Consider the following 11400-nt stretch of genomic DNA (forward strand, 5'->3'; position numbering starts at 1 on the left):
ACCTTGCCGCCGCAGACAAAAATCTGCAAGACGGATTGCCGATGGTCAATCTGATTGTCTTTCTCCGCCGCTCCGTTTGGCTCTCAAATACAACAAAAAAAACGCTCTCCATATCCGTGCCATGGCTGCTCTCCCTGTCTTACCCAGTGTCCCTCAGGAGAAAGCAAGACTGTGGGTTTTTTTTTTCAAGCTTTGCCTTTGTTTACCTGGCTCTTTGTTCCGGGCTGTCACATTATCTCTCTAAGTGACGACGTCGACTCCCTCCGGGCTCATAATGAGGAAATAGTGGTGGCACGCGGCCTTGTTTCCCGACGTCGAGGGTATCACCGCATGTTAGGGCACGCCACTGTTCAAGTGTAGACTCATTTGGAGGATGACAGATTCATCCTGGGCTCTATGATTTCGGGTCTGTTTATTATTCTTTTCTCTTTTTTTTAACGCAGGGAGTATATCTTTGTTTGTTTTCTCTGCATGAGACCGCCGGCATTGCCGGATCTGTCGCCCGGCTTTCCGAGAGACGTATTTAAATCCAGCGATTGCGTTGGTTTTTTATCAATATCTATTACATTTTGTAAAGTTAAAACATATAAAATATCCATCAGAGCGCTGAGAGACTGGTCTGACATTAAAAAGTTAATCCATCACAGCTCTCTCCACACGGGGAAAGATCAAATCGAATGCATACCCTTGCAGAATTATTGACTTCCACCCTGCAGTGCTTTCGCAGTGTTCCCATTTCAAAGCAAAAGTTCACATGCGGACTGCTGTGATGTTAGACTGTTCAATCCAAATGTGTGAACGTCAACAGATCTCTCAAAGGAAACAAGGCACCAAGAAATCTCTGAACAAATGAAGACGTACGAACCAGGATGACACCATCCTGACAAATACTGCACCTATTTGAGGTTTCACATCTGAGCTAGGTATGAAAACAGAATGAATAAATGCCACGGAGACCGAGATTAGGCCCCTATTTCGAATGCATTAGCTCGTATGAGGACAAGTTCAATTGTCCACGTCCAATAGGACAACCCAGCAGGTTCTCATTCGAACTCGCCCCATACGGACGCTTTTCAGACCCCTTGCCGTCACTTTTCAGTCGCGGTGAACACGATGGGGAGTCTCAACAAAAACACTTGCATTGGTTGAGGCAAGAAAAACCACCTAGTTCGGTTTGAGGAATGGTTGGGCTTCAAATAACTGAGTGAACAACAGCACGTCACAAACATCACTCAACATAAATTTTGGACCACAGCTGTGTTTGTTTTATCCATCCACTCCCCCCCTCCCCCCTCCTCCCTGGCTTTTTTTTAACTTTCTAATTCATCACACTACCTGAGCATTTTCTCTGAGCCTCTAATAACGATGCAGATAGCTTTACGTTGTAGTTACTTGAAAGGCCCGGTTCTCCTCAAATAGACGCTAAGAGCTGCCCTTTGGGTTGGTATTTAACAAAGCGGTGGTATTTGATGCACTGGTAAGAGAACAGGCCGGACAAACCCGTTATCTGACACATATCTGGCACGTGTTTCTGACAATATGAGATGATTATTAATGCTCTCTCTTCTCTTTTTTTAATCAGGATGATTCACCACCTGCCTGTTAAGCTAACCCAGAGAGTGTTATTGTGCAGTGATTACACACAGACTCAAGGTCATGTCTGTCAGTAAATAGCCGTTTATGAATTAAAACAAACCCAATTCTGGTTTTAAATTGAATCATGTAAAGATCTCCTCCATTCAATTTCCTTTTTGCTTCTCTCCTCCTGCAGACGTGACTGAACACAGAAGCTCTGCACGTAGCAGCGCTGTTACATAATCGCTGCTGTCTCCTTTGCAGCTTCTCTATATTTTCCAGAAAAATGAGTTGCAAGTACAAACTACAGCTTTTTTGATGTGACAAAAGGAAAACTATAGAGGGCTGCAAACCCAGAATGACTCAGCATTTTTGCACTTCCTGTTCCCTCGTCTCAAAGTAAAAAACAATTTGTTGGTTAAATGTCTGAACGAAGCAACATAATTAACACAAGCATTACAATTTTTACATTTTACATTTGTGCTATGACTTTGACTAAAATACGCCAGTAAATACACCCCTCTTGTGCATTTGAATCTTTTAAATGTCTTCAAATAGGCAGTTGAAAACAAGTTGCTGAATGAGACACCTAAACGTCATCATGTTAACTAGTCCGCCATCAAGACATGATGTAGTTTGATTAAATGCAGATATGGCCCCCGAGGCCATTGCACATTTTCTCTACAACTCCTCATGCGATTACTATTGCCACCATCTCCAGTTCTGCAATAAAGTCATGGCTTGCATGAGTCAGCAAAATACATAGTCAGTGCCCCATGGCGTCCGATACCGACACAGACAGGCGGCTTTGAGCACAGGCATTAAACTGACTCCAATGTAAACCCACTCGCATCTTTACTAGAAAGTCAGAGCAACGGTTGTATATGAAGCGTGCAATACTCTGCTGATGGTGGGTGGGATGGGTTGCAGATGGGTGAAACCAACAGGACTTTCACCCATGAGAACGCTGTCAATGTCCCGTGTGAAACCAATTCTGTTCTTGACTTATTTTGGTATGTCAGTCATTCGTCACGTGACTTATCGTGATAACCGTTAGTCCCGTGAGTCCCGTGAGTTGTTGGTCAGTTAGCGTTGATGAACCCTGAAGTCAAGTGTACGCCAACCGTGATCTTTTCCTCACTCAAACCAAAGTGTCTTTGTTGCCACAACCCGTCCCCCTCTGAAGACAGAAGTTCATTTTCGAAAGACGGACGTGAGATGGGAACCAAGAGCGTCAATCATTGCATGAAGCTCGGGGCCACTGACCAAGCCGCGGTATTTGTCGAGTTGGGAGTGGGAACGCGTTGTCCTGAGACCTGCAGGACGTTGCCATTGTGCCTCCATCACATCCTTCTCTAATAGCTCTGTCCCATTAACTCTTCTTTCACAGATTCCACTTTCCCTTGTCGTGTGTGAAACCTTGTTGACAGCATGGCAATAGACCATTAAATTCCCCGTAATTAATGTTATGTGCCGCCATTAAAAATGAACTCTCATAATAACTTAGCTAATTGGTTTGGTGGGCTGAGGTTCACGGACAAAGCCGACTGAAATGCAACAATACCGAGGGGACATTGTGAAGGAAAAAGTCAGATTGTATCTGCTTGGAAATTGTGTATGTATGTAAAGAAACATCGCGTGTTCCATATTTTCAATTAACTATGTTTGTTCAATACGTTAATTTAAAGCAACTAACATACAGTCACCACATTTCCCTCACCTTAAATTGCAGTAAAGAACAAGAAGAGATGCTATCTGATTGAAGTCTGACCTACGAAGTAGTAAGACACACCAATGTCAAGCTGATGCCATTTTGAGCAATTTTACAGAGTGAGCTGACAAGACAGCTTTTTTTTTCATACCACAATGCCCTTTTCTGGCCACTGAAATATGTGCCAGGGCACATATCAGGAAGCATAAATCCTACAGTGTACTGCGGTCGCACTGAGCCAACGCTCACAAGCGTCAAGATGGAAGAGAAAAGTCTTGCTGCTGTGATGATTTTCCAGAGTTGTAGAATTTTACCTGAAGCGTGTAGCCAATAAACCACCGTACACCGTCTTCGGCATCTGAAACGCCTTCAAACTGAAACGGTACATAGTTTATCCTCTGTAGTAATGCACCCACGCCATTGGACCCCATTGCTCTAGGCATATTGTTGGTTTGACCTCGACCGAATGTATTTAAGATACTGTAGTCATGTTGTTACAACTATTTTGCTTTCCATAAACTATTCAGCGGTGTTTCTTGTTGTCTGGTTCAGGGCTGAATTAACACCTTGCAGTATGTCTAAATACACTTTTGCTAGTTTGGTTATGGTACTTTAAACACAACACGTATTTTGGCAGCTCCCACTATCAGCCCGGATAAATCAAATTAATGGTAGCGTCTAAACGGTAGCTTGACAGAAAACACACATTTTAATGAGTGGTGTTTCCCCCGTTGCATGCCTGCTCATTTATTCTCAGGAATGTAACAGTGTGCCTACACGACTCAAACACATGTTACCCGTCAGAAACTACGGCTTTACAAGGTTTAACATTTACGTGCTGACAACTCCAACTTTGCCTTAAATACTCCGTATTTGCCCCGTCGGCATGATTCTCGACTCAACTCGATGTCTTCGAGGAACGTCGACCCACATTTGTTGTAAAACATAATTAGTTGCCTTAGCTACGGGAACAACCGTATGTCAAGTCACCAGACGTATGTTGACATTTGGATCATCAGGTGGCAACATCTGCTTCTGTGGAAATGCCTTAAACTTGATTTATTTAAAATGACCAGCAGGGGACGGTTCCTTTGACTGCAAAAAAAAAATAAGTCAGATTGTACAGAAGTCTTTTATTTATTACCTCAGTGAACGTTGTAAACATGAGTTCATGGTCTTATTCAGTCTTGGGTTATTTGCGGCTCTGTCTAAACCCTGTGGAGCGCACCAAAAGAAAGATGAAGATTAGAAGAACTTCAAATAAAATAAGCCGAGGAGCAACTCGAACAAAAATGGACTCAAGGCAGAAGCTGAAGGAGGTCTGTGTTGAGAGGCTGCAAAATGAGAAGCGCATCTTATTGAGCATAGCGCTGAGGTACTGGAGGGAGATAAAACCTGATGAACCACTGGTCAATGTGTAAAATCATTAAAAGGTGGAGCAAACGTGCAGACGCTCACTGCTCTGTTACGCTTCACTTTATCAACAGGGGGGAAAAGGAAATAAGGGGTGTGTGCATTACCATTTCAGTGTTATCTATGAATATATCCAGTGATACAAACCACGCATGAGTATTTGACTCCTCATATTTTAACACACCTGATTAAGCCACACCTACAGAATATATTTATTTAAATATACACATGGTACCACCAGCATGTTTATCTGAGCTGATTGGACTCTTCAGAGGACCGTGTGGAGCTAAAGTGCGATGCCCGGTCAAAGGGCGGTCATGCAGTTCTGACTTCCCTCGTCTTGAAACAGTTGAGGCCTCGATGCCTCCTCGGCTGGAACAAAAGGATTAGATGTAGTGTCTCCATGCTGACAAGCGGCGCACAAATCGAAAAAGTATAAGTTTCTGTTTTGTCACTACTAATAAAATATAACCATTGATTGTCCAATCTCTAGTTACATGTCTGACATAAAGTGCTGTGCAAGCGATTACTTGAGTATTACAATTCAATGTTTTGTTTTGTTCACTTCCTGCACTCTCTGACACTTTGAGTTGTCAGAAAATGTATGCAGGTACAATAAAATATGAACCTCTTTCTTTAAAACCTCTCCATCCTCTGGGTAGGGAAGTTCAGGGCCATACTTCAGTGAACTGCTCCTACGATTTACTGCCAGCTTCTCTCTGGCTCTCTTTTTAATTTCATTAAATCTTGTCCAATACCGGGCTGCTGTTTGAGGGCGGCCAGAGCCACAATTAAACAAATTTGTTACCTCCTCCCCATCTTTTATCATCATATATCTTTTTTCGGGGGCCATATTTGCAGTGCCGTATATTTGCTCCTGGCGATTCGATGGCGGATGCACAAGAACATCAGTTTGCCCCTCCCGCTGTACTTTGGAGTTGCGCTATTTAAAGAAGAGTGTAACACTTGAAAACCCTGTTTATATTCAGTGAGAACGCGTGCACTTCACACATATGACAGGTCGTCATACACGCGATCTCCTGCAACACGCAGAGTAATCTGCTTTCTCTCAAGATGTTAGCCAGCCTGTACCGTGTGTGCAGGACTGTTTAAACATCCAATGTGCATTAAATGTGAATGTATTTTTGTTTTATTTATCTGCTGCTCTTGAACCAGAGCTGGTCAGGCTGACAAAGATGCATCTGTCGAGTTTGTATGAATCACTGTGGTCTGACTGAGGAGGCATCAAAAAGCTAAATTAGGCTTGTTGTTTGGGCTTTAGAATGATATAAGCCACGCCTGAGTCTTGGTTCCCTTTTCTTTGTGGGCCTTTTTGAGATGAATCCCTTTTGGAGGCTGAAGTAAGCGCAGTGTGATAGAGAACTCTGCCCTTAGTGCTTCATTTCAGTGATGTGGCAGCCCAACTCAAACGGATGCACCACCTGTCTCAGGCTACAAGCACGCAAAGTGGCTGCATGGCTGTTTGGAAGCAACGCAGCTGTCTGCAGGAGGAAAGCAATATCCCTGACGTTTTGCATGCATCCATTATTTTCCTTGTGGGAAAAGAAAAAAAGCACGAGTCCTTTCGGGGGGAAATTGTTCCCTCAGTTCTAATCCTTGCGGAGGCATCAGCAGAAGACTGATGTAGTTCCCTCTGAAGTAGCAAATGGAGCTGTGCTGTCGCCTCTCTGTTAAAACACAATAAAGCACCGAGAGTTTGAAAAGACTGACGAGAGACTATAACGCCGCAATGAAAAATCACTGTAGCGTGTATATGGCTGCAAGACAGAGCCAAACATGTCCTTAAAATTGCTGATCTGCACAGAAGGCACAAGGTGAACTCACTTTTTATTCTCGTTTTTAGTAGCTTGTTGTAATGTGACGTCAGATTAAAGCGCAGAACAGAAAGAGGAAGGGACGCTGGCCGTGAATCTGATATGAGGGAGCTGAGAGAAAGTCCGTCACTACTGTAGAATGAAGTCATCGACTTGATTGGCCATTTCAATTCTCTCTCATTGTTACTAACAGCGTTTTAGGACATTTACAACACACGGCAATCATGAACACCAACATGTAGAATCGGCCGCACCAGCAACACAGTCAATAACACGGATGTCAAGCATGACGAGCTGCACGGAGAGGATGAGGGAGTGAGACGGCGCAAAAGATGTGGCCCGTGACCGACTCATAGCTTATCACAATGCAGGGCAGAGAGGATTCAGACGTTTCATGCGGACGTCAGGTGTGAAAAGCGGCGGGCGACGCGTTCAACCGCTGTAGGACCCGTTTGTATGAGTCACCGTTTGTCACCGTCAGGGAGAGAATCCACTCCGTGGTGAGGTTCACACACCTCGCCCATAAACCTGAGAATTATACAGAGTGACATTACGCAAGATGATCAAATATTTTGTATTTCGTCACGCCACTTGGCTCCGTATTCGCAACACCCTACTTCCCATGTCTCTGCAGGGAAGCATGAATATCACTTACCATGTCTTTATTATTGTTACTGCAGGCCGAGAGGATTATGATCTTACAACGATCACAATCTCAAAACAGAACGCCCTGCTTTAAGCAATGGCTCGATGTCACGCGCTAAAGCGAGCTATTGCTTTTTGTAAGAAGGTCATCAATTATGGCAGTATGAAAAGTTAGGAAGATATTCCAACATGAATAGTTTTTATTAATAAGGGATAACGTTGAGTTGTAAAATAGGCCCTCTTGAGACGCCTGCACACACAAAGCCGGTAACTAGCAGCAGTTGCTATACGGAGCGATTTAAATGTTTATGTATGTTGCTATTTAATGTGCAACCAACTTCTGGTGGCCAATAGTTCTGGAAAGTGTTTCCGCAGTCGTGGCCTTTCTTATCTGCGTCTATCTGCATTCTCTTTTTTTTCTCTCGTTACAAATCCTAAATAATGGATAATATGTATGCAGAAAGCTGAGTGCAGTTAGTGACAGTGTGGCTCTGACAGCTTGACGCGGTAGCAGCGGCTGCACGTTTGAGCCGGTTTGCTTTGTTCTTTGTAATATCTGCAACATGCTCCGTGTTCGTGAGTGATCCCCCGGTGACCCTGTCAAAAGTAACCATGACAACACATTAGTCTCACACCATTTTTCTTCGACGCCGAGTCAAAGAGAACATGCAAAGGAATTACATGTCAGTGGTATGTGGTTATTATACTATGGCCATGAAACAGTCTGATTGCTTACTTTTAGCTTGTTTGTTTTAGCGATACGTACATTCAAGAGAACAGCCTGTGACATGAGCAGCATCGCTCACTACACCACATAATTTGCGTGTGCCTTGAGGATTTTATTAATATACATCATAAATCACTGTGGGGGAGTGTGGACATATGTAATACAAGGCATGAGGACATTTTAATACATACAAATATTTTTTTTTTTACAAAAAATCATCCTCTGCCCACACACCAATCATAAACATGGCCGCCCACACACACACACACCCAGAGAGAGAGACAGAGACAGAGAGAATAGTCTCTTAAGTTTTTCAGATGAAGCTAGAAGAAAGTATATTACACGTGAGGATTTATATTTTTTATGAATTCTAGAAAAAAAAATCAAGCATAAAATGTGTAACTGCAACTCAAGGTCTAACCATCATCTGGAATGCATAAATATGACGTTGGACTGAATGATGAACGGATCATCGTGGCAGACAACCTGTAAAAATAATTAGTGTTTTTTTTTCCTCCGCCCAATAACCTGAACAGGAAATGAGGATGAGGCGGGTGAAGTAAAAACGGTCCCGAAAGTGATGAGTGCATTAATTCTCAAGAGTGATTATACTTTATCAGTGCTACTCTGAACCTTATCAGTGCTGCTCTAAAGTCATCCCCCTGTATTAGGAAGGACATTCTAGGTGGCCATTAGCTGAAAAAAAGAAACCTTCCTCCAAGTATTTCATATCACAGGTTAACTGCATATTTAGTTCCTGTGGTACGCAGCTCTGTTTAGACAAAGAAAGTGCTGCAATAGTGCTTTTCCAGCCATTGGCTTCTTGATAAAATGGTGTAATAATCAGTCATCTAGCTGTTTAGGAAACCCAGAACAACTATTTTCAGGAAGCTTTCAAACTGGCGAAGCTCATGTAACCACTTGAAAAGCTGAATGATGAGGCTGTCCATAAAATCCAACCTTCACAGAAGTATTTCTCAGGAGAGTTTTACTGCCACTGGGAGTGGTTCGCAACGAGACACGTGGATAGCTGTTGCAAAGATTTTTTTTTTTTTATTTTAATTTCAGCTGTTGAACCGAGTGCCCATAAAATGAAATGAACAAGTCAGCCCTCTTTGTTATGAGCACAGCAGACTCTAACACTGGTTTGATATGCATTAGTTTGATAAAATAAGCATTTATATTTATGAATGTTTCTCATTCAGTCGCCTCATATATAAGGAAATGACTTCAAAGTGCCTCTGAATGCTCAGGCTGCTGTCCATGTGCTGTGTAGTCGAGAAGCGACTGATATAACGGCTATGAAAAATGGTAATTTCGGCAATGCTATTTTCAGTCGCTGTGTTCATATTTTCAGCCGTCTCTATAATAAATCATGAGGTCATCATGGTATTCAGCTCAGAAAGCTCACAGTAACAAGCAGTTTTATGTATTCATTTATTTATATATATATATAAACAGATATCATCTTTTACATTTTTTTATTTTCTAATGAAAACCCCGCTCTCAGAGTTTTGTGTATCTTATGCTAGAATATAATTTGCAGTGTAGTTTGATTTAACACAAATGAATTGATACAGTTGCATCCCACTAGCACACGTGTCACTCTGACCCTCTTCAAGAAAAGGCTTCAGGTAAAACAACAGACGCTAATTTTAGCTGTGCATATTCCCAAACAAAGTAACTCAAAACCAGCCCAAACCAAAGTGAACCTGGGTTGTGTAGGGTCCCTGTGGATATGGGGGCCCTGGCGCAGTTGCTTCTTTTGCCTATTTGGTCCAGGAGGAAAGTTAGGGCATTTTTGCTTTCACCGGACCTAAACCTACGGTTCACGAAATGTGCACTAAATGAATTACTAAAAATATTTAACTTCACTTTATCAAGCTCAAACTTTGCAGGGATACTATTAACACATAGTGCTATCTTATAGTAGAACACAGGCAATGACATGCACTATTAAAAAGAGAAAATACGTCCTGGGAATTATTTTTTCTTTGGATTTTTTAAGTCTTATTTTTCTTTCCTTTATTCTTTCCTGTGTTCTATCATCAACCAATGAACCAGTAATACTGCTATGTGAACATCTTAACTACTTTCACGAGTGTTTTCTGTATATTATACCTTTTGAAATTATTCAAATAACCCTTGTGGTTGAGGAGATATTCTGTATTTAGTATGTGTATGCAAATCCATTCGGACTTTCTGAGAAAAATGGCTAAACCTTAACCGGGGTTAAAAAGGAGAGTCTCGGTTTGTTCAAACCATCCATCCGTCCTCCCCTGAGCCTGTGCTCTGACCATCTGTGACGTGGATGGGTTTACACCGGGGTAATTTAAAAGCCTGAGGTGTCTCATACGGACTGTTTAGGGTACTTTGGTGCCTGAGTGTCAGATACATGGGGGCCCTGACCAAATGGCAATATTTGACGAGAATTAGCGAGTGAGAACAGGTTGGCTGACTTTGCCTGTTTCCTATTTGGTGCTGGACAGGTAGTGGGTTTATCAGAGCTTTTAACAGCCGCCTGCTGCATCTGGAAACAAGGTTGATGAGATCACACAGGCTCCACCGAGCGGAGGGGAAATTTAGAGAGATGATTCTCTGTGGGTTTGTTGCTACGAGTGACGCCTTTCACAATGCACACAGTAAATTCGATCCACTGTTAATATAAAGATATTGACATGTACCTCCACTTTGGTGTATTTTAAGATTCAGTAGTAGAGATTCTCCAGCTGGAAATCACATGTTTAAAAAGTGTGGAAAGAAGTTTTCATGAAGATGCTATCTCTTCATTTCATAGCCCTCACTTTCTATCCAGCCTTTGATGCTTTTTTTTTTTTCCAAAAAAATGTCATCTGTCGATCACAACTGTGCTTCGGGCCTTGTACCTTTGATGAGCAGTCAGTGCCTGCAGGCTATACAAAACATATATTACAAGGGACTTGAAGTGAAGTTTGCAGTTCATGTTTGTGCTGAGTTTAATGTTTACACTTATGGAGAGTCTCTTGATGGAGTTAAATGCTTTATTTTGAACAGGATGTATGCACTATTCAAACCTAGGATGAACTTGTCTTTCAAAGTTTGATATGTCTGAAACAAAGTTCTGTTTCCAACTTGATTGCAAAGTTGTTTTGTCTGCAAAGATCTGCGATGTGGACCAGCAGTGAAGATGACATTCTTTGGTCTGAAAATAATTAGACTGTCTCTTTGAGGCTGTTGTTCTTGTGGTGATTGGCTCATTGTTTACAATAATTACCACACTATCAAAATTAATTAAACAATATAATACTGATGTGAAAACACTACATTCAACACATTTTGCTTAGAGATTAGTTATAATGACATGAAACAGCTAATAAAATAAACACTATTGTTGCAGTTGCAGACATGGGGCCCATTCTACTTGCCTTTTCATTGTGCGCTGGGTAATTTCCATTTTCTGGCAACACCTTTTTTAAACTCACAGGGCCAATAAAGCACTGTGGATCTTAATTAAT

This window comes from Clinocottus analis, unplaced genomic scaffold (genome assembly GCF_023055335.1).
Source record: "Clinocottus analis isolate CAN_PGR_092001 unplaced genomic scaffold, fCliAna1.0.p SCAF_5, whole genome shotgun sequence".
NCBI lineage: Eukaryota > Metazoa > Chordata > Actinopteri > Perciformes > Cottidae > Clinocottus > Clinocottus analis.